Source organism: Bos indicus x Bos taurus, chromosome X (genome assembly GCF_003369695.1).
Source record: "Bos indicus x Bos taurus breed Angus x Brahman F1 hybrid chromosome X, Bos_hybrid_MaternalHap_v2.0, whole genome shotgun sequence".
Taxonomy (NCBI): domain Eukaryota; kingdom Metazoa; phylum Chordata; class Mammalia; order Artiodactyla; family Bovidae; genus Bos; species Bos indicus x Bos taurus.
Genome location: NC_040105.1, coordinates 8,219,908 through 8,243,050, shown reverse-complemented (window position 1 = coordinate 8,243,050; position 23,143 = coordinate 8,219,908). Strand labels below are relative to the sequence as shown.

The 23,143-nt window shown below is 42.4% G+C and overlaps 1 long non-coding RNA gene across 1 annotated transcript; it reads left to right on the top strand.

Moving 5' to 3' along the window:
• Nucleotides 1–796: 796 nt before the first annotated feature.
• Nucleotides 797–21,951, top strand: LOC113887429. Its single transcript, XR_003509736.1, has 3 exons — nt 797–992; nt 12,528–12,637; nt 21,503–21,951. It is a non-coding gene; the product is annotated as an uncharacterized LOC113887429 (long non-coding RNA).
• The last annotated feature ends 1,192 nt before the right edge of the window (nt 21,952–23,143 follow it).

The window sequence follows — 23,143 nt, the reverse complement described above, 5'->3', positions numbered from 1 at the left end:
GACTTGATGCAGAAGCTAGGGTCTCAGCAGGAGAGCACAGCTACCTTTGCATGGGATGTAGGTGTGGCCAAGCAGGAAACAGGGGTGTGTCAGGAGGACTGTGACCCAGATGAGGCACGTAAAGCCAGGCAGCAAGGAGGGTCATGGTCATGTGGGGGTGGGGAATGGGCATGGAAACATGCAAGGGTGTGGTGGAAGTGGTGGGAAGACTCCATCAGGGTAACAGTGGGAAAATTCATGGTTATGATGGATTGCAGGTGACCTGGGAGGTCATAGCTAGGAGGGAAGGACAGGGGGGTCAATTTCTTCTCTCATACAATACTTTATTGCAGTACATGACAAAAATATTTTGTAATTATGTATTTTAAAGGATATTTATTTTACCTACCTATGGTTACCTACCTATTTTACCTACCTACCACTGGGATTCCCTGGTGGCTCAGAGGGTAAAGCGTCTGCCTGCAATGTGGGAGACCTGGGTTTGATCCCTGGGTCGGGAAGATCCCCTGGAGAAGGAAATGGCACCCCATTCCAGTACTCTTGCCTGGAAAATCCCATGGACAGAGGAGCCTGGCGGGCTGCAGTCCACGGGGTCACAAAGAGTCGGACACGAATGAGTGACTTCACTTTTCACTTTCACCTGCGGTGCACCTGTGGCTGATTCATGTCGATGTATGGCAAAAACCACCACAATATTGTAATTAGCCTCCAATTAAAATAAACAAATTGATTTTTAAAAAAAGAAATCAGAAAATATATTTTAAGGTTTCTATCCCTTATATTTAGGCCCGTCATGGAGGAAGTTCCGGTTTCCGTGCCGCTGGGTCTGTGGCGGCGGCTGAGGATTAGGAGGAGCGGACCGCGGAGGCTGTGCTGCCTCGGTACTGCTATAACCAGAGTTTGGTAGCAAAAGGATCTAATTATTGGGCCCTCTTGACATAGAAAGAGATGTGGGGGGATTCTCGATCTGCTAACAGAACAGGACCTTTTCGGTAAGTGTTAAAATTTGAATATTGAAATGTCTATTATAACAATGTAGATACTGTATAACATTTATGGCCTACTATAAAGAGGGATATTTTCTTTGTGTAGAAATAACTTTGATTTTTTTTCTGATTTTTAAAAATAGAAACTACTTAAAATTTTTCTAGTCATTTCTAGAGTGATCGTCAGAGTGAATACCTAGCATGTCAAGTATTTTGTGTATTAGCATTTTAAAAATATTATCAAAAAATCCCCCAGTTTTTTAAAAATATTTTTTATCTTTTTTAGCAAAGTAATACGTTATATTAGTGCTACTCAAAATGTGTCACCCCAGTGGGTCTAGTTTACACACTGTTATCAGTCTGTCCTGAGATGAGCTTGGACTAGAGGAAAAGTAAGGCATGGCTTCCTTCATCAGGAACCTCTTGCTATGAAAAATATATCATCTCCACTAAAATTGTGCTTAGTGACAGCAGATTTAAATTCTAGTACAAACTTCATATCTCAGCTTGGACCTGGAACTAGCAATTCCTGCCTGGCATTTGAATGGCTAGCACTGTCCTATTACTTACAGCCTAGATCCTGGTATGTAAATGAGCAGTCACTGAAGCAGCCAGTAAGCAGGCAGGGTGAAAGAGAAAATAAATCTTGAACAACATCACTCATTCAACAGTATGTATAGAGCATCTGTGATGCTTTGTGATGTACGCACATCTGTGATATGCCAGGTCTTGTGTTAAGTGCTGAGAATACAAAGGTGAACACAGTGGACAAAGTCCTGACTCATACGGAATTTACCTTCTAAGTAAACAAATAGATCAACCAGCCAATGAATGATCCAGTACATGAACAGATGATTTCAAAGCTGAGAGATACCAAGAAGAAAATGAAACAGGTGGCGCTAGTGGTAAAGAATCCGCCTGCCAATACAGGAGACATAAGAGATGCAGGTTTGATCCCTGGGTCAGAAAGATCCCCTGGAGGAAGGCATGGCAACCCACTCCAGTATTCTTGCCTGGAGAATCCCATGGACAGTGGAGCCTGGCAGGCTACAGTCCATGGGGTCACAAAGAGTCGGACATGACTAAAGTGGTTTAGCACAGCACACAGTGTGACGGGAATTGAAGGGTGACGCTGCTACTCAAAGTGTTGTGGTCCATGAAGCAGAGATTTGCATCTCCTGGGAGCTTGTTAGAAATGTAGAATCACAGCTTCAATAGCATCCCCCCACCACTGAGTCCAAGTCTGCATTGTAGCAGGCTCCCCAGGAGATCAGCATGCACAGGACAGATTGAGATCCTGAATACAGCCTCAGCTATGGACATCAGGAAGACCCCTCTCTAAGTGGTTGGGGCGGGGAGGGCTATTTTACCGGAGACCTGAATGATGAGAAGGACCCAGCATATAAAGATCAGGACAAAGAGCAGTGCAGACAACGGTAACAGTAAAGGAGAGCGTCCTGTGATTGGAGTGAACAGCAGAAGGCCAGGGGGCGGCCCGGGGTGAGTGAGGGCGGAACTAGGAGAGGACGAAGCTGCTGGAGCTCTCTGGGCGGGGGGTGTATTTTCTTCTAAGTGAGATGTGAAGCTGGAGGAGGGTTTTACGAAGAACTACTCACCTGACAACAGGGAGAAGTTTGCTTTTCTCAACTTCACTCTTCACCGCTCTGCAGTAAGGTCCAGGGACCTTCCCTTGGCAGCGCTGCCCATGACCTTCACGGTCTTTGCTGGGGCCTGAATACACGAGGGCAAGTTGCTAAGACAGAGCTGGTGAGCATCCTTGTAGCTCAGGGCTGCACGGGTCTGCCTGGATTCACCGGGACTCGCCACATCTGTGCTCAGAGGGACCATGTCCACATCATGTCTGTCCCAGGGGCCAGGGCTGCCTCACACTCTCTGAGATCAGTGCCCGTTTTCATCAAAAGAATTTGTTGCCAGTAAAATTCAATTACTGGAGGTTATGATTCTGCTTAATATTTTAATACTATTGTAATAACTTCAGAGACTATATTATCGCTAATAAGTTCCAGGCCGTGTGTGTGTGTGTGTGTGTGTGTGTTTAGTTTTTATGAGACCAGGGTCTCTTAACATAAACCTCTAAAAAGTTAATTAATTCACTGATTATAGATAACCACCTTTTACCGTGGGTCACTCCCGACTTATCTGAATTCTACTTCCATGTGTCCATATGTACACAGGGCATCACTGTTTGAAAAAGCTTCTGTCATTTATAGCAGAACTTATTTAAGACTGAACTCTCCTTGATACCTACCTGGGAGGGCATTGACAGGCCTGCCATGGGACCAGTTCAAAAAACTGAAGGTTGTCCTCTGATGAATGCTGATGGGGAGATGCCCAGCCTTTTACTGTGTTTGGGACTCCATCATGTATGAGGTTTGATAGGAGGCAGGGCCTTGCTTCCATTTACAGCAGTGCTTCTCCAGTGGAGATGGGGTTTTATTGCCCTCATCCCATCCAGTTGGAAATGTCTGGAACCGTTTTTGGTTGTCACACTAGAGGTAGAGATTTGAGAGAGTCAATTCCTAGGCACATTGATAAGAAGTCTGGGGGTCCCCAAGGAGAGAGGTCTGGGGTTCTCGAGGAGCACATAGGGGTCTGGAGTTCTCAAGGAGGAGGAAAGGACAAACTTTTTTTTTTCCCCTCTACATTCCTTAGTTTTAGTCACATAAAACGTTTTTTTCTTTAAGCCTCAAACTGATGATTACATAATAAACAACTCAGTTTAAACTCTGTACTAGGGATTATATAACAATAATGTATCCTGCTTGAGGACAGTTTCTCCTTCCTGAAAACCTTCTGGCTAATCCTGATATTTTAGAATGTATATCATGGGAGTGGGTCTGGTAGGATCTTTCTATTGTTAAATTCTAATCCTGTTATCCTAAAATGTAAATTGTGGGAGTGGGCCTGGTAAAATTTTTACAACCTTGAGACATTCTTTTGATTAATTGCAATAACCAGTTAAAAAAATATGCAACTCCCTTGCTAACACCAGCAAGGGGGGCATTCTTCAGCCCCCTTCTGATGTCTATGTCAGAAGCGTTCTCTGTCCCTTTTCTTACTTTAATAAAACTCTGCTACACAAAAGCTCCTGAGTGATCAAGCCTGGTCCCTGGTCCTGAAGTTAAATCTTCTTGGAGATCACAAATCCAACACCGTTTACTGTAAACTATCAGACTGCCATTGGCATCTAGTGGATCTAAGCCAAGGATGCTGCTAAGCATCCTAAAATGTCCAGGACAGCTCTCACAGCAAGGAATTATCCAGACCCGTGGCAATAGTGCCAAGGTTAAGAAACTTTGTTCTTGGCAAACCAAAGGCCGGAAATGTGCTGTCCTTGATACCTGGCAGCTAGAGCAGGGGCTCCTATCTCCTCAACTTGGGCAGTATACAATATAGATATACATGTACTTGTGCATGTATGTGTGTGTGCATGTACACTCAGTACTGTAACTGCATTGGGACAATTTAACTGAATTCCTCTTCTTTCTACCCCAGTTATTCTTTTTTTAATTAAAAATGTTTTACATTTAACTTTTTGATTAAAAATGAAGTACAGTAGATTTACGATGTTGTGTTAGTTTCAGGTGTACAGTAAAGTGATTCAGATATATATATATATATATATATATATATGTATAGAGTTTTCCAGAATCCTTTTCATTATAGGGTATTATAAGGTATTGAGTATAGTTCCCAGTGCTGTACAGTATATCCTTGTTGGTTATCTATTTTCGCCCAATTATTCTGAAGCTGAAATGGTGGGAAAAGCTAGCGATTAGTGGCAAACTTGTTATTATGATTATGTTACTGTGATGAAATTATTAAGCCAGTTGCTGTCACATCACAAGTGGGCCATTACTGGTGATCAGATTTAACATGGCGGACTGGAAGTGATGGGAGCAGCACTGGTTGTGATGGGTGAAATGCACATCGCTCTGGAGACGAGCTTTGCAGAGCAATGTGACTTACCACCCTCCTAGGCAGGAAACATCAGGATAGTCTTGCTTGGAGGAGTGGGAGATTTCATCCTTCCTTCCCTGTGGAAATAATTGGTATGGATCTAGTTTACTAATAATTGCGTGTATGTGTGTGCTCAGTCGCTCAGTCATGTCCAACTCTTTGTGACCCCATGGACTGTAGCCCTTTAGGCTCCTCTGTCTATGGGATTTTCCAAGCAAGTATACTGAAGTGGGTTGCCACTTCCTACTCCAGGTGATCTTCCTAATCTCAGAATCAAATCTGCATTTTGTGTGTCTCCGGCATTAACAGGTGGTTTCTTTACCACTAGATAATAATTACCACAAAGAAAAATGGAGCAATAATCAGTTCAATTCAGTTCAGTTGCTCAGTCATGTCCAACTCTTTGTGACCCCATGGACTACAGTACACCAGGCCTCCCTGTCCATCATCAACTCCCGGAGCTTACTCAAACTCACGTCCATTGAGTCAGTGATGCCATCCAACCATCTCATCCTCTGTCATCCCCTTCTCTCCTGCCTTCAACTTTCCCAGCATCAGGGTCTCTTCCAATCAGTCAGTTCTTCGCATCAGGTGGCTAAAGTACTGGAGCTTCATCTTCAGTATCAGTCCTTCCAATGAATATTCAGGACCGATTTCCTTTAGGATGGACTGGTTAGATCTCTTTGTAGTCCAAGGGACTCTCAAGAGACTTCTCCAACACCACAGTTCAAAAGCATCAATTCTTTGGCACTCAGCTTTCTTTATAGTACAACTCTCACATCCATACATGACTACTGGAAAAACCAAAGCTTTGACTAGACAGGCCTTTGTTGGCAAAGTAATGTCTCTGCTTTTTAATGTACTATCTAGGTTGCGCATAACTTTTCTTCCAAGGAACAGGCGTCTTTTAATTTCATGGCTGCAGTCACTATCTGCAGTGATTTTGAAGCCCCCAAAATAAAAAGTCTCTCACTGGTTCCATTGTTTCTTCATCTATTTGCTATGAAGTGATGGGACCAGATGCCATGATCTTAGTTTTCTGAATGTTGAGTTTTAAGCCAACTTTTTCACTCTCCTCTTTCACCTTCATCAAGAGGCTCTTTAGTTCTTCTTCGCTTTCTGCCATAAGAGTGGTGTCATCTGCATATCTAAGGTTATTGATATTTTTCCTGGCAATCTTGATTCCAGCTTGTGCTTCCTCCAGTCCAGCATTTCTCATGATGTACTCTGCAGATAAGTTAAATAAACAGGGTGACAATATACAGCCTTGACGTACTCCTTTCCCCATTTGGAACCAGTCTGTTGTTCCATGTCTAGTTCTAACTGTTGCTTCCTGACCTGCATATAGGTTTCTCAAGAGGCAGGTCAGGTGGTCTGGTATTCCCATCTCTTTCAGAATTTTCCACAGTTTGTTGTGATCCACACAGTCAAAAGCTTTGGCATAGTCAATAAAGCAGAAATAGATGTTTTTCTGGAACTCTCTTGCTTTTTCAATGATCCAGCGGATGTTGGCAATTTGATCTCCGGTTCCTGTGCCTTTTCTAAATCCAACTCGAACACCTGGAAGTTCACGGTTCATGTACTGTTGACGCCTGGCTTGGAGGATTTTGAGCATTACTTTGCTAGTGTGTAAGATGAGGGCAATTGTGCAGTAGTTTGAACATTCTTTGGCATTGCCTTTTTGATTGGAATGAAAACTGACATTTTCCAGTCCTGTGGCCACTGTTGATTTTTCCAAATGTGCTGGCATATTGAGTGCAGCACTTTCACAGCATCACCATTTAGAATTTGAAATAGCTCAACTGGAATGCCATCACCTCCACTAGCTTTGTTCATAGTGATGCTTCCTAAGGCCCACTTGACTTCACATTCCAGGAGCAATAATAGGGTTCTGTTAATGAAATTTCCTGCAGGTGTTGGATTTGCTGTCCATTTCTAAAGTATAAACTATAGCCAAGGACCATCTAACATAATTTTTCTTTTGAAGGGGAACAACAATATGGTAGGCTATGTCTGAAATAACCAATTTACTGTGTAAAGAGAAAGCTAAGCGTAAGAAGCTAAGATGAGAGGGAGTATCAGAAATGGCTGCTGATTTTGAGAAATATGTAGGTTTCAGGGCAAGATGAGTTCAGTGTTGGACACGCTGCCATTGTGATGACAATGGCTATGAGCAGTGAAATCCAAAAAGCAATTCGGAGTGTAGAACTGAAACTCAGGAAAGTAAGTGCTGGTTGCAAATAAAGAACTGTAAGTCATCTGGTGTGGTTGGCTGGTAAAACCACAAATGTGAATGGTGGTAGTCTTCAAGGCTTTTTTCTTTGCTATCATTCCATATTTACTAAAGAGCCTTCAGACTAGCTGAGCTTCCCTACTCAGAAGGGCATGCTTGGCTCAACCGCCTAGGCATATTCCTGCCTCTTCATCAGTTTTATTTGTTATTGTAAGCATTATGAATTAATAAATTGGAGAGAAGAAAAGTAAAAATGGAAGGAAAGTCAAGAAGGTAAGTTATAAGCGGCTATAGGAGAAGGACTGGGAAGGCTCTCTCAAGTGGTTTGGATTCACTGGAAAGTGGGGATAAGGAATTAAAGCCAGAGAAGACAAGTTGACAAACCAGTCTTCTACCACCACCACATCAGACACAGTTTTCCAAGAAATATGCTTCAGGGGATATTAAAATTCATGTTTTATCTCTTGAATCCTAGATACAGATGTTTGTGATATTATTTTATTGCATGGTCTCCTTATACAATAAAAACCAAAGATATGCTGGCTCTAAGTGCAGAGTTATTGGTACACATATTTGAAAGATATAATCAGAATATAGCAAAGATTTGGATTTTTTCTCCTTTTTCTCTTTCTCTCTCTCTGTCTGTCTCTCTCTCTTTTCTCTCCAGCGATGGCAATTTAAGGCTTTATAGCCAAAGAAATATACTATAAATTATAAGGGGCTTCCCATGTGGCTTTTGTTCCCCTGGAGTAGGAAATGGCAATCTACTCTAGTATTCTTGCCTGGGAAATCCCATGGACAAAAGAGCCTGTTAGGCAATAAATTGTCAACATAAATGCTAAAATATAATACTCTTGCTCCTCTTCTCTGGAGCCTCTCTACTAATTTGCTCAAGGTTCCTCTTCAGCCGCACTTTCCTTGATGTTACATCAGAAGCAGAGGCAGCCATGTTAGTAGGAAGCCTAATGCATGAGGTTATCTGAGGAGTTCTCTTTTGCCCCAAATCAGGGTTCTCCAAAGAAACAGAACCAATAAGAGGTATAACTAGCTAGATCCTTAGAAATGTGAGGACTGACAAATCTTAAATTTGCAGGGCAGGCCAGCAGGCTGGACACTCAGCAGAAGTTGACGTTGTAGGCTGGAGTCTGAAATCAGCAAAGGAAATATTTCCTGAGCTGCTACCACATGCTGGATATGGGGCCAGTCTTGGAGGCCATGGGATGGGTGGGACACATTCCCTGCCACCTCACCAGTACTCTAGGTGCTGAGACAGATACATCCTCAGGTGATTTCATTCATTGTGGTTACTTTATAAGCTTACTGTGGGAGTATAAAGAAAATGTATTTAGCGTGGTGGCTCAGACAGTAAAGCATCCGCCTACAATGCGGGAGACCCGGGTTCGATCCCTGGGTCAGGAAGATCCTCTGGAGAAGGAAATGACAGCCCACTCCAGTACTCTTGCCTGGAAAATCCCATGGATGGAGGACCCTGGTAGGCTACAGTCCATGGGGTCACAAAGAGTCGGACACGACTGAGTGACTTCATTTTATTGCCTTTACTCTGGAGGAGATGACCTCTGAATTGCCTTTTTGAAAGCCATTTTGGGTGTTTTTAAGTAAGTGTACAATTTAGCGGCATTAAATACATTTATAATGTACAAACATCACCATGAATTGATCTTTAAAGGCTAATTAGGGGTTATTGCAATGTATCAGACCTGTTAGATGCAATATTACACCTATTCTCTTTTTCCTTCAGTTAAGATATCTTGGAGGTTTTCCATATTGATGTGTAAAGTGTTCCCTTTTATTTTTATTTAACAGTTGTACACTCTTCCGTTGTATAGATTAATATACTTTACGTAACCGGTCTCTTACTGGTGAACAACAAATTAGATTGCTTCTAATACTTTCCCATTACTAACAGTGCTGCATTGAGTAATATTGTATTTACACATTGTTTCTCACATGTGAGCACATCTATGGAATAAACACCTAGAATCAAAATGACTGGGTCAAGAGGAAGTTGCTTTTATCTTTGATAGGTATTTCCAAATTATCATCAATAGGTGGTTATACCAGTTGACCTGTCCCTCTTGGAATGCATGTGTTTCCCCACACCTTCATCAATACAATGTATTGCTCTTTTTGTTACTGATTTTGCAGAAATTATTTATATAGTAAAGAAATTAGCTCTTTTTCTAAAGTGTGAGTGTATTAGTCTGCTTGAGTTGCCAAACAGAATAATACAGACTGAAGGGCTTAAACAACAGAAACTTGTTTTGTTCCTGAGGTCAGAGCTTTAGATCAAGGTGCTATCAGGGTTGGTCTCTGGTTTGCTGGCTTGGAGACAGCTGCTATCTTGGCCTCTTCTCCATGCATGTGCAGAGAGCGAGCTCTCTGGTGTCTCTTCCTTTGAGGACACCAGTCCTTTCAGATTAGGGCTGTGCCCTTATGACCTAATTGACTTTGATTACCTCCCGGAAGACGCAAACACCAAATATAGTCATATTTGGGTTAGAGCTTTGACACGTGAATTTGGAGGGGAAATACACAATTCAGTTCACAATGATGAACTAGACATATTTTCTCAGTTGGTCATTTTTCTTTTGTTTTTGTTTGTGGTGAATTTTGCTTTGAGTAATTTTTGTGTACCTTAATTTCACAGCCTTTTCTTTTATGATTTCTAGGTGTGGGGCATGGTTGGAAGTACTTTAAGTCCTAAATGAATTCTTCTGTTTTTTCAAGTTAAAAAAATTTCACCTGTTTACTTTTAAACCCTTAATACGTTTGAAATTTATTCTGGTGTAAGGAATGAAGTACAGCTCTAATCTCCCCTCTATCTTTTTCATTTACTCAATTGTCTCAGGGCTAGTTTTTCAATAAACCATCCCCCTATATCCCCCTACACACAGCGATTTGAGACATCATTGATCCCTGGGTCGGGAAGAACTGCAGGAGGAGAAAATGGCAACCTGCTTCAGTATTCTTGCCTGGGAATATCCCATGGACAGAGGAATTTGGCCGGCTATAGTCCATAGGGTTGCAAAGAGTTGGACACGACTGAGCAACAGAGCATGCATGCATGCTCATTATTAAGACACTAAATTCCCATGTGTATGTGGATCTATTTTGGACTTTGTACTCTGAACCATTATGTCCACAAACACACCAATACTATATTAGTTTAAGTATTGGGACCATCTGGCATCATTCTCCTCTCATTACTCTTTTTCAGAATTTTTCTTGATACTTTGCTTGTTTATATTTTTGAATGAAATTTGGAGTTGGCTGGTCAAGGTTGTTTGTTGTTGAAAATCTGGATGGTAATTTACTGGGATTATGTTAAGTTTCTATATTTAGGAGAACTAGAACTCTTTAGAAAAATGTGTCATCCTATACATGAACATACAGTACCTTTCCAAATGTTCAAGTCTTCTTTTGTGGCCCTTACTACAATTTTAAAGTGTTTCTTAAAATCATTTAAAAATGTTGAGTTTATTACTTGTTATTTAAACTTTGTTTTTGTAATGACTGGGAGATCTTTTCCTCTTTTTATATCTTCAAATTTATTGTTGGTATATTTATGAAAGCTTTTGACTACATTTGCCTTGTGTTTTGCAATGTTTTGAATTCACAGGTTGTTGTTAGTCTTACTTTTTGTTTATTATCTTTGATTTTCCAGATTTTCCAGGGATTCTGTCATATAATTTCAACTTATAATAATTTTACCTCCTTATTTCTAACTATAATGCCTGTAATTTTTTCTGATTATGTGGGTTAGGACTTTACAGCAAAATAAAAATATTAACTCAGGGAAGTGGCTATGGATATTCCTAATTTTGAAGGGGTGGGGGCAGTGTGTCTAGTGTTATTTATCCATTACCCATTGGGTTAACTTTTTAGATTGGCATATAGTTTTTTTTTTAAATAATGTTCATGAAATATCCAAGTAGCTGTGTTTTATTCTGAGTTTTAACAAATCAACGAAAGCTTTGGCAAATGGATTTCTGTACAAGATGATAGAAGGGTTGATTTTTTTCATCTGGGTCAATGTGAACTCAGTCAGCCCAGGTAGAAAGAGGAGTCCAGAGGCAGAGGTGACCATAGGAACATAGATCTCTGAGAAGCACCATGTAACTTAGGGAAACTTGATCTTCCCAGGACCTAGAGATTCAGGTGACTTAGATCTTGAGCCCTGGGGGGATAGGAAGGCCAGGCCTAGCTGATGAAGGCTTATACTTTGCTTAAGGGTGATACTATTAAATAAGTATTGCACAAAATATGAGTTGATAATAAAACATTCTATGGTCTTAAAGTTATATGTGTGTGTCTGTGTATCTATACAATTGCTTTTTTTTTAATATTTTTAATTGGAGGATAATTGCTTTACAATGTTGTGTTGTGTTGGTTTCTGCCATACGTCAACATGAATCAGCCATCGGTATACACATGTCCCCTTCCTCTTGAGCCTTCCTCCCACCTCCCAAACCATCCCACCCCTCTAGGTTGTCACAGGGCACCGGTTTGAATTCCCTGAGTGATGTACAATTACCTTGGATTTTCTAGTTTAGATCAGTGCATCTCACACTTTACTGGGTGTACATATCCTTCAGAGAGGCTGTTAAAATGCAGGTGCTGATTCCATTAGTCTGGATGGGGTGTGAGAGTCTACGTTTGTATTTCTCACAAGCACCCAAGTGATGCCAGTGCTCCTGGTCCAAGGAACATACTTTGACAGTAAGACTTTCGATTCCCCTGTGTGTTGTCTTTGGAAAGAAGAACATAAATTGAAAGCCAGCATTTAGAAAAACTTGGATAGCCATTTAAGAGAATCACTTTATATCTCATGAATCTGATAACAAAGAACTTTGGGGTGCATTTTGTATGTTTGCATCTTGTTTCATCCCATTAGTACTGTTTTGGTTTTTGTTTTCAACCAAAATATTGGTTGGAAATTGATTAGAAATTTAAAAAAATAAAAAAAACCTAGTCCTTCACTGCAGATAGTTCAAGAAGCATTACTTGAAAGTACCTCCTGGTGAGGGAAAATTGCTTAGGTCTCATCTCACATGGAAGCAGGACATTTGCCTAAAGTTTTGCATTACCCCCAATTAATTCAGCTTTATAATATATCTAGTAAGTAGATGAGATGAATATGACTATTCTACCATTTATTGATACAATCATTATATAATTAGCCCCTAGCTTTATCAAAATAAGTTCAAAAGTAATTATCTATGAAAATAATGTAGTTGATACATTTTTTTAAATTCCTTTATAATTTCTCATACTGGCCTTATACTCAATTCCATTACTTTTTGCAGGGTAGTAGCACTCAGCACTGGGCCCTCTGAGGTGAGAAAGGATCAGGCGGCACTCATGTAGCTTGAGGATCCCCTCCAAGGTCTTGCCCGTCCAGATATATTTAACTCAGGTGAGTCTGCTATGGTGCTGGAAATTCTACCACCAAAAAGTGGCTACTAGAAAAAAAATGGGCTACTACTCCTCGGGAAACAGCATGAAATATATCTTTCATTGTATCACGCAGATGCCAGAAATGATTGTATATTATACTGGTGGTTAAATGCTTAAGGGAAATTCCATTTCTGGGAACAGCTTTGAATTTTGTGTTGTTGTGCATTCACGTGCTTTGCTCTCTTCAAACACTTCGACTATGTAGGTAAGAATTGTGTGGTAGGAAAAGGGCTACATTGAAGAATGTTCTATCTGCTACTTTAAAGATTTCCTGAAAATTGTGTGTGTTGGGGGGTGGCGTTGCATTGTTTTATTTTAACAGAGAACAGGTCAGTCTTTACCCCAAAGGACCACAAGAAAACACTGAAAAGCATCACTTTAAAGTATTAACTCTAAGAGATTACATTTGTGCAAAGTCAAATCACTGAAAAAACTTCAAAAGTTTGCTTAGGACATTCATTAAGAAAAAGTGGGTATTTAATTGGTGGGTGGTGCTTATTAGAGAGATAACTTGTTATTGTTTAGTTGCTAAGTCATATCCAACTCTTTGGCCACCCTGTGGACTGTAGCCCACCAGGCTTCTGTCCATGGGATTCTCCAAGCAAGAATACTGGAGTGGGTTGCCATTTCCTTCTCCAGAAGATCTTCCTGAACCAGGGATTGAACCCGCATCTCCTGCATTGGGAGGTGGATTCTTTACCATTGAGCCAGCAGGGGAGCCCAGAGAGATAGTAGGTCCTTGTAAAAGAATGCTTTACTCTCCCTTTCATTTCTTTCTTTATTATTTTCTCTTCTCCCTCACTCTCTCTCTTCCTTCTGTCTTTCCTCCTTCCTTCTGTCTTTCTCCCCCTGCTATTCCCCCTTCCCTTGCTTTTATTTTTATTTATTTATTTTATTTTATTTTTTTAAATTTTATTTTATTTTTAAACTTTACATAATTGTAAGCACCTACTATGTACAGGGGGCTTCCGTGATGGCTCAGATGGTAAAGAATATGTGTGCAGGAGTGAAAGTGAAAGTTTCTCAGGCATGTCCGACTCTTTGCGACCCCATGGACTGTATAATCCATGGAATCCTCCAGGCCAGAATACTGGAGTGGGTAGCCTTTCTCTTCTCCAGGGGATCTTCCCAATCCACGGATCGAACCCTAGTCTTCCACATTGCAGATGAATTCTTTACCAGCTGAGCCACAAGGGAAGCCCAAGAATACTGGAGTGGGTAGCCGATCCCTTCACCAGCAGATCTTCCTGACCCAGGAATTGAACTGGGGTCCCCTGCATTGCAGGCGGATTCTTTACCAACTGAGCTATCAAGGAAGCCCAGTGACCTGGGTTCAATCCCTGGGTTGGGAAGATCCCCTGGAAAAGGGAATGGGAACCCACTGCAGTATTCTGGCCTGGAGAATTCCATGGACAGAGGAGCCTGGTGGGCTATAGTCCATGAGGTTGCAAAGAGTTGGACACGGCTGAGCGTAACACACACACACACACGTGCAAGATATTATGCTAGACATGAAAAAGGAAGAAATGATAGACTTTGGCACTAACAATGAGGCCCTTAGATCACCAGGATTCAGGACACTTGGGCAAAAGAGATTTGATGAAATTAATCCTGTAAAGGTGAGGGAAGCAGGTGGCCAGAGGAGGAGAATGTTCTGGCCGGAAAGAAGTCAGGATCTGAGTAAAGGAAGCTGAAGGGCACACACTTCCACTCCGGATTTAGGAGTGGCAGGAATGCTTGATGTGTAGGGGGTCAGCACAAGGTCAGTATTATTTAAAGGACTATAAACCCGGCTTCTAATTTAAAAGCAGAGTGGGGGTGGGGTCTAGCAGGTGGTGAACCCAAAGAATTTACTGTGATTGGAAAAAATAAGCTGAAGTAATAACTCCACTGCTAGGGTAGGGAGGCAAGAACCTTCCCTTTTATGAGTTGAAAATAAGCCTCTTCAGTCTGGACTTGGTTTCTGAAATTCCACTTCCCCCTTTGCTCAAACATGAGGTGAAAAAAAACACTTTATACCAGCCATCAAAAAGCATTGACTGTATTTGACATGAGGCTGTGAGCTTATGATGCCATAAAAATATTCTTCAGCTGTTCCATACATATACTTGCTCTCTATCTCAAAATAGTTTGTGTTTTTAGAATCGCACAGAGCCTACATTTTGTTCTTCAGAGAAAACATTCAGTGGCTATGGAGGGCAGAGTTCTCATCTCTAACCCACGCAGTCAAGGCTGACTAGGTCTCTAGGCTTCTTGATGCTACCTGCTCAAGGTCTTTTCAAAAGGTATTGGTTTGGTGCTGGTTATTCCCACCTTCTCTGAGAATGAAGCCTTAGAATAGAGACCATATTGAAAAAAATCTTGAAAGGCTCATTTGCTTTGAAAACCATGACAGCAGGTAGTACATCTTATCCATCTTCTCGCCTTGGTATGTCACAGAACATCTGGCACATACCTAATGTATAGACGGTTGGATGGAGGTAATCAGGAAAGAGAAACAAAGCCCACAGCACATGACCAAGTGGATGCAAAGTTATTCTTGCAGTGAAGAAACATTTTTTTCTCTTTTGTTTTCCATACAGTATCTTTCTAAACCTGTCTAAATGGATGAACGGGGGGATGGACTGATGGGTGGGTGGGTAAATGGATAAGGGGATGGGGTGATGGGTGGGTGGATGGGGGGAGATGGATTAAATGTGGTCCATCAGTTCCTACTGACCATGGAAAGACTCTTCAGGATCATTAAACTTCTCTATGCAATGACCCAGGGCAACTCTGTCACCTATTGCTGAGTTTCATCTGGTTGAGGTTTGAAATCACTAAAACTTTTTTATTCCTTAGATTCTGCTACTTCGTGTCTTAATTCATCTGCAGCAGGTCTTGACAACCTGATAGTGATAATTTCTAGTTATTTGTATGGGTTTGAGGTTGGCTTTTACAAAGTTTATGTATATATATATATATAGTTCCAAAACCTTCATAGTTTTTGGCTTTAAATGTTTTCTCGCCTTCTCAGACAACGTTACAAAACATTTTATGGTGGAAAAGTTTACAAAGGGATAGCATGAGTTTAGAAATCATAATGACAGTGTTTTAATTGACTCAGAAAAGTGGAAACCCAAATCTGGATCCTCTCAATTAAAAAAAAACAAACTCATTTGGGTTAATCACTTTGATATTGGAGTCTACAGCTGTGATAGGTAAGAATTTTTTCCTAAGGGCGTCCTGATTGGTGAGATCTGTCGATTGCATGATTCTTGTCAATTGCATGAATCTATGACCCTGTGAAACAGCAGCTATAAACTCGACATTACTAACACATATCCACACAAACATTTGAAAATCTGCAGTGTGAGATTTAAAAAAAAAAAAATTTGTTTTTAGATGACTTTGGAGGGAAAAGGCATAACCTAAGTTGTTTTGAGTAACTAACACAAAGATTTAAGAAATTGCCACTGGGGGGCGATGGAAGTTCAGAAACTGCCTGCTGGTCCCTGGGGCAACCCAGCACTTCAGCTGGTTTATTTATTCAAAGCTGGAATTTGGACCAGTGAACCACCAAGCTCAGGGAAATTCCTGGATGAGGAACACAGTCCTGGGAAAAACCTACCAAAGATGGAATTAGCACCTTGGCGGACCGCCTTTAACCTAAAGAGTTTTCCCTTCCTCTTGCGTTTTAAAAACTGACTTTAGTTCTATCAGTTTGAAACAGAGGAAGCCAAGGTAAACTGCAAAGAAACAAGACAACGAAGAAGGGTACTTATTTATCATGACCTGCAAACACATGTAAGTGCCCAATATCACTGGCATTAAGGTAACTGCCAGTCACTTGGATCAGAATTTTGGCTGGTGTGGATGGGCCTCGGTCAGGAACTTTCCTGGGGGAGGAGGGAGGTTGTAGAGTTTATCTCCAGAAACGGAGTCATAACTAACACTTCAGGCGACAGTTAAAGAATCTAGTGAGGCAGACTTTAGATGGGTTTAGAAACGTATCTTCTGGAAAACAAAGGAGAAAAACATGGGTCTTCACTGAAGGGGTAATTTTGCAGCCACTTGGTGGTGGACTGTGAGTTTTATCTCTCCTTCCTGGTTACCTCTGTGGTGGGTGGGACCACTGGTAGGATTGGCATCCAACCCCGGCCCCAGACGTTAGCCTGACCACTCTGTCAAGCATCATCAATGTTGGGGGTCCAGCCACTCACCTACTTGGTCTTCCCTTCTTTCCCAAGATTGATACCATCAGTGTTACATGCTCATGGATTTTGTCCGGCTTCCACGCCAAGAAGGGCCAAAGGTCAGGGAGAAATGGAATTTAAGAAAGCAAGTCCAGAATGCACTTTTATGCGTACGAGAAGGCATACATATGGCTAAAAAGTTCATTCAGGTGTTATTGTTTAGTTGCTCAGTCCTGTCCGACTCTTTGCGACCCCATGGACTGCAGCACGCCAGGCTTTCCTGTCCTTCACCATCCTCCTGGAGCTTGCTCAAACTCATGTCTATTGAGTCAGTGATGCCATCCAACCATCTCATCCTCTGTTATCCCCTTCTCTTCCTGCCTTCTTCAATCTCTCCCAGCATCAGGGTCTTTTCTAATAAGTTGGCTCCTTGCATCAGGTGGCCAAATTATTGGAGCTTCAGCTTCAGCATCAGTCCTTCCAATAAATATTTAGGGTTAATTTCCTTTAGCATTGACTGGTTTGATCTCCTTGTTACAAAAACCCAAACAAACTTTTGGCCAACCCAATATACCCAAGAAACTGGGTTGCATCCCATGTCCCATAGGTTCTCCATTTCTAAAGCCCCTGAAGCTGGCAGAGGGAAGGCCTGGGAGTTCTAAGGCTGCAGCTGGGATTAGGACTCATGGATCCCAGTGCTCAGTGCCCTGCACCCTCTGAAAGTTGCAATGCATATTCCTGAGAATACTTAAAAGTCTATCTGGAAGTGTGTTATATCAGTGAGGACATTTGGGGCTTTGAGTGAGAAGCCCAACTAGAATTAGTCAAACAGAAAAAAGAATTTATTGGTCTACATCCCTAGGAAGTCCAGGGCTGGGTAAGGCTTCAGGAAGGGCTGGATCTGGGGACTCTGCCTCCCTCTCTCAGCCTGGTGTCTTTCTGTGTGACAGCCTCTCTCAGAGCTTCTTTAACATCCTGGTTAATCAGCTCCTATCAGGTCACATACTTTCTTTTGGATTGATGACTATGTCGAGGGGTAGAACAGGGTAATACGATTTGCAGACAGCCTGGAGTGTTGCAATTGATTACAACCACATGCAATGGGAGACAGGATGTCCCTCAGAGCAAGTGATACTGGACAGACTAAAGCAGCAGGAATTACATGCAAATGATCTGTCTGTATGGACAGGAAGATCAATAAGTCAAATAATAACAAGATCCATTTGCCAACAGTGTAATTAATCCCAATTGTAGTTTTGCCTCCTTAAATTCTACCATAGGCCTAATGAGAAGGCTCTGGATTCTTGAGTAAATAATTTGGGGAATGTCTCTACTAATTCAAAGAGGATCTAAGAACTGGTTTCTATTGACAAATGTCTCTATAAAAAGGAACCCGGGTTATAATCAATACAGTAAGGAAAACACCATGACTTCAATATCGGATGCTGAAAAGAAAAGGGAACATACTGTCTAATAATGAAAAGGACCCACAATTGCATCTGGGACTCACAGTCCCGAGATTTTCCCTGGAAACCCCTTAAGGTCTCCGTAATTATTTGCAAGGCTCCCTTAATTCAAGTGATCTGCTTTCTATGGAAACCCTAATCATACAAAACACATGCAAAACTGAAACAAAGTAAAATTTCAAGAAACTGAACGCCTACAATAACTCACAGCCAGCACTGATAGGGTGTGACTGGAAACAGCCGTGGCCTTTGGGGCCTGAGCGGCAAGAGTCTGTAAGGCTGAGAGGGTTGTCGGAAGCCACAGTGCTGAGGGCTGATACCAACACACAGTTCCAAGGTCTAAGAGAAAAGCCCTAGGCCCTGCGGTGGGGTGGCCTGGAAGTCTTTTCCAGTCTCGTGAACCTTCTGTGCCCTCGATCGAGTTCTTCTCTTGAGCTCCGTGCCTGCGGGCTGTGACTCTGGAAGGCACTTCTGCTCCCAGTGAACTGGCGGGATTACTGATCTAAGGAGGCATCTTGCAGATGGCACCAACTATCACAGATTGGTCGAACCCAGGAGCTGGTGCACTTTTTCTTTAAAGGACAGGAAAGCTCATATTTGGGTCTTCAGGAGCCCTTAGTCTACTCAGCCAGCCTAGCGGGAAAGCAGCCCTGGGCAAAATGCAGATGAATGGGCATGATGGAGGTCCAATAAAAGCTTCTTGACTTAACAAAGATGACCTTTGAATTTGACCCGATGGCCAGAGTGAGCTGACCTCTAGTCCAATTGGTTGTTCTTCCCGTCCTCTAAGAGTTAGCTCATCCCTGTCATCCGATGAATTCTTCTGTCCCTTGTAAGAGAGCACCCTTTTGTGGATGGAATTGAGTTTGGGGGGTACCCTTCCCTACCCGCTGGGCTTCCCTGGTGGCTCAGATGGTAAAGAATCTGCCAGCAGTGCTGGAGGACCCGTGTTTGATCCCTGGGTAAGGGTGATCCCCTGGAGAAGGACGTGGCAACCCACTCCTGTATTCTTGCCTGGGAAATCCCATGGACAGAGGAGTCTGGTGGGCTGCAGTCCATGGGGTCGCAAAGAGTCGGACACGACTGAGCGACTAACACACCTACACACTCGCCCCCTCCCTCCCCCACCCCAGCCAAATTCAATGGTGAAGTCCTAGGTTCAGCTGTGACTGCCTTTGGAGAAGGGTTTTTTCCTTTCCTTTTCTTTTTTTTTTTGAGAAGGTAATTAAAGTTAAGTGAGGTCAGCTGAGAGAGGTACTAATTCGCTAGCCCTGGTGTTCTTGGAAGAAGAGGAAGAAGAAACCCAGCCCCTTCCTTCTCCACCAGAGAGGATGCAGCAAAAGTGGCCATCTGCCGCCAGGAAGAGAGTTTGTACCAGAAACCCACCCCGACGGCCCCTTGCTTTGAGACTTGCAGACTCCAGAACTGTGAGGAAACCAATTTCTGTTGTTTAAGCCCCCTAGCCCGTGATATTTTATAAGGGCAGCCCCAATAGCTTAATACAGGGACCCACAAATTAACTGTATGAATCAGCTTGTCTCCTGAAATTTCTTCTTCCCGCCCTCCCTTCCTTCCTTCCTTCCTTTCTCTGGAAAAATTTTTACATCACTCAAATGGGGCTAAAAACATCTGCCCTGCCTATCTAACAGCTTTTTTTTTTTTTTCCTGAAGCTTAAATGAAATCGGAAACACAAGGTCCAGTATAGTCCAAGTGAATATATTAAAGTATTCGTTTAAGCTCTACCACCTGTATTTGCAAGTATAACGGGACCCCGAGGGTGAGGCCTTCCCCGCCCCACCAAGCGAGGTTACTTGGTCAGTGGAGTGGTGGTATTTGCATTTATTGGCTTGTGTGCTTTTATTTTTTGAGAGGTAGAGGAGCTGCAAGGAGGCTTGGAGGAGATAACACGGCTGAAAAGGGTTCTGCTTCTGTGAAGTGAAAGTATTAGTTGCTTAGCCATGCCAGGCTCCTCTGTCCATGGGATTTCTCAGGCAACAATACTGGAATGTGTTGCCTTTTCCTTCTCCAGGGGATCTTCTTTTCCCAGGGATCAAACCTGGGTCTCCTGCATTACAGACAGATTCTTTACCATCTGAGACACCTCTGGCTAGTCCATAGTGGTTTTCCTCTACTCTTTGATGCTGACCCTCTAGCTGGCATGTGTGTGCACAGGCAGAGGGGTACAGGAGTTTGGGCTCAGAACTGGGAACATTTGAGTGAAGAAAGTAATGACAGCCTCTGAGCAATATCAGGGAGAAAAGCAGCAGGGTCATGTGACAGGAGTTACAGGCCGGGGACTGGCTGTAGATGACAGAAGCCATCTTTATGGCTTCTGCATATTCCCTCTCATCTCTCAACCCATCTCTGAGGTTTCAAGCTCCTAGTTTCTCATGAAAATGTTGGATCAAGATGCTTGTTTTTCCTTTGGTATCATCCATAATAGGGCTTCCCAGGTGGCTCAGTGGTAAAGAACCCACCTGCCAATGCAGGAAATGTGGGTTCGATTCCCGGGTGGGGAAGATCCCCTGGAGGAGGAAATGGCAACCCTCTCCAGTATTCTTGCCTGGAGAATCTCATGGACAGAGGAGCCTGGCCAGCTACCGTCCATGGGGTCACAAACAAGTCAGACACTGCTGAGCAACTAAGTGCACACATGCACACACACACACACACACATACGCACACACACACACACACATCATCCATCATGTATAGTTCACAATAATAGTGACTGTGGTTAACTGTGTAATTCTGACCTGTGTGCTACCATGCTAGGCACTTTTTTTTTATAATAAACCTTTAAAATTAGAGTTGTTTTAGATCTACTGAAAAGTTGTAAAGGCATACAGAGTTCCCATAGCGGCACACTCAGTTTGTCCTATTCTTGTCTCCCATGAGTATAGTGCATTTGTCACAAGAAGTAAACCAATTTTGATACATTAATATTAACATTCACTCTTGATTTGAAATTTTTTGTTTCCAAATAAGGCTTTCCTCTTCGTATTCCTTTTATTTATTTATTTGAATCTTTTGGCGGCACAGTGAGGCATGTGGGATCTTAGTTCCCCAACCTGGGATTGAACCCACCCCCCCGCATTGGAAGGTGAAGTCTTAACCACTGAAACTCCAGGGACATCCCAGAAGTTTGTTAGTTTTTATCTAATGTCCTTTTTCTGTTCCAGAGTGCCATCCAGGATGCCACGACAGTAGATCATCCTGTCCCCTGGAGCTTCCCTTGGCTGTGACGGTTGGTCGGGCTCTCCTTGCTTTTCAAGACCTTGACAGTTTGGAGGAGAACTGGTCAGGTATGTTGTAGAATGTCCCTCGACTGGAATATGTCTGCCCCACGCATTGTTTTTTACTCTCATGGCTAAGCTTCACTGTTGGTATGAATGACTCATTTCATCATCCCAGATGAAAACAGTCAGGCACAGAGAGGTCAAGAAACTTCACCAAAGTCACACAGCTAGCAAATGACAGAAGCAGTGATCAAACTTCAGGTTGACATGCCTTCATGCCATACACTGACTTGGCCTCCCCAGCTCCTAGCTGCTGAATTCTTGACATTGACATCATTCCCTTTAAAGCTATCAGGGTGACCTCTTTGGTGGCTGCTCTTGCATACAGGTTTACATAATTTATTGATAAATTTCATTAGGTGAGAGCTTTTCTCCAGTTGTTATTTGCTGAACTATTTGTGTCCCTTCAATGGCTGCTTTTTAGGGCAGTTGGTTAATCCAGAAAGGATGTCACTAGAAAATATTCAACAACCCATGTTTCTCAGCATGGTTCTCCAACTGCACACTTGGTGTCTACAGTGGTCACTTGGACCACTTGTTACACACGCACTACGCCGGGGTAGGATGTCCTTCTGGGCTGGTTGGCCCAGGATGTGGTGCTAGAAACCCAAATGGGACAGTCTGGGCAATCCTGGGTGGTTTGTCACCCTACCGCAGAGTTCTGGGACTCACTCAGGGCCAGAAATTCTGCTTTTAAACAAACTATGCAAGGAATTATTCTAAGCACAGAGAAGTCGGAGACCCAGTGCATTGGATATGGAAACCAATTGCTGGAATTGCCGGAGATGGATTTCTGGAGATAACTGAGAGGACCTCGATTTTCGTGTCTTTTGGTTTGTCTGATTCTGCCTGGAGTTGAGGTAGAATAATCTCATCCAGCCTCTGGCCCTGATAACACCCGTGGGGATGCTTTTGCCCTCCAGGTAAGAAATAGGCAGTACAGTTCTTCTCCAGTTCCACCTCTGAGTTGAGGAATGATGGAAGCTCTTAGAAGACATAAGGTCCTTAGGAGGTCATTATTTATCAGTTAGGATTAATGAATCTATATTAACTTGGGGTGGTGGTTCTCAATCTTGGCAGCTCAATAGAATCACCAGCGAGCATTTAAAAATTCTAACGCCAGACCAATTTCACCAGACCAATTTCACCAGAATCTCTGGGATTGAAACCCAGGCAGCAGTAGTTTTAGAGTTTGAGACCCGTGGATCCAAAGCAGTACTGTCCAGTAGAAATAATACCTGAGGCATTATATTCCAGTAGTCATATTTTTAAAAGTAAAAGAGAAGCATGTGAACTTTTTAACTCAACATATCTGAAATTGTATTTTAACCTCGAATCATTCTAGAAAACGTGACCAATGTTGCATACATTTTTTCATGCTAGGTCTTTGAAATCTGGTGTGTATTTTACATTTAGAGCACTTTCTCAATTCAGATACTAAGTTTTCATCGGAAATACTTGATCTGTATTTAGATTAATGTATCAGAGTTGTTCCCAACATATTTAGAAGTATTCCAGTAATGG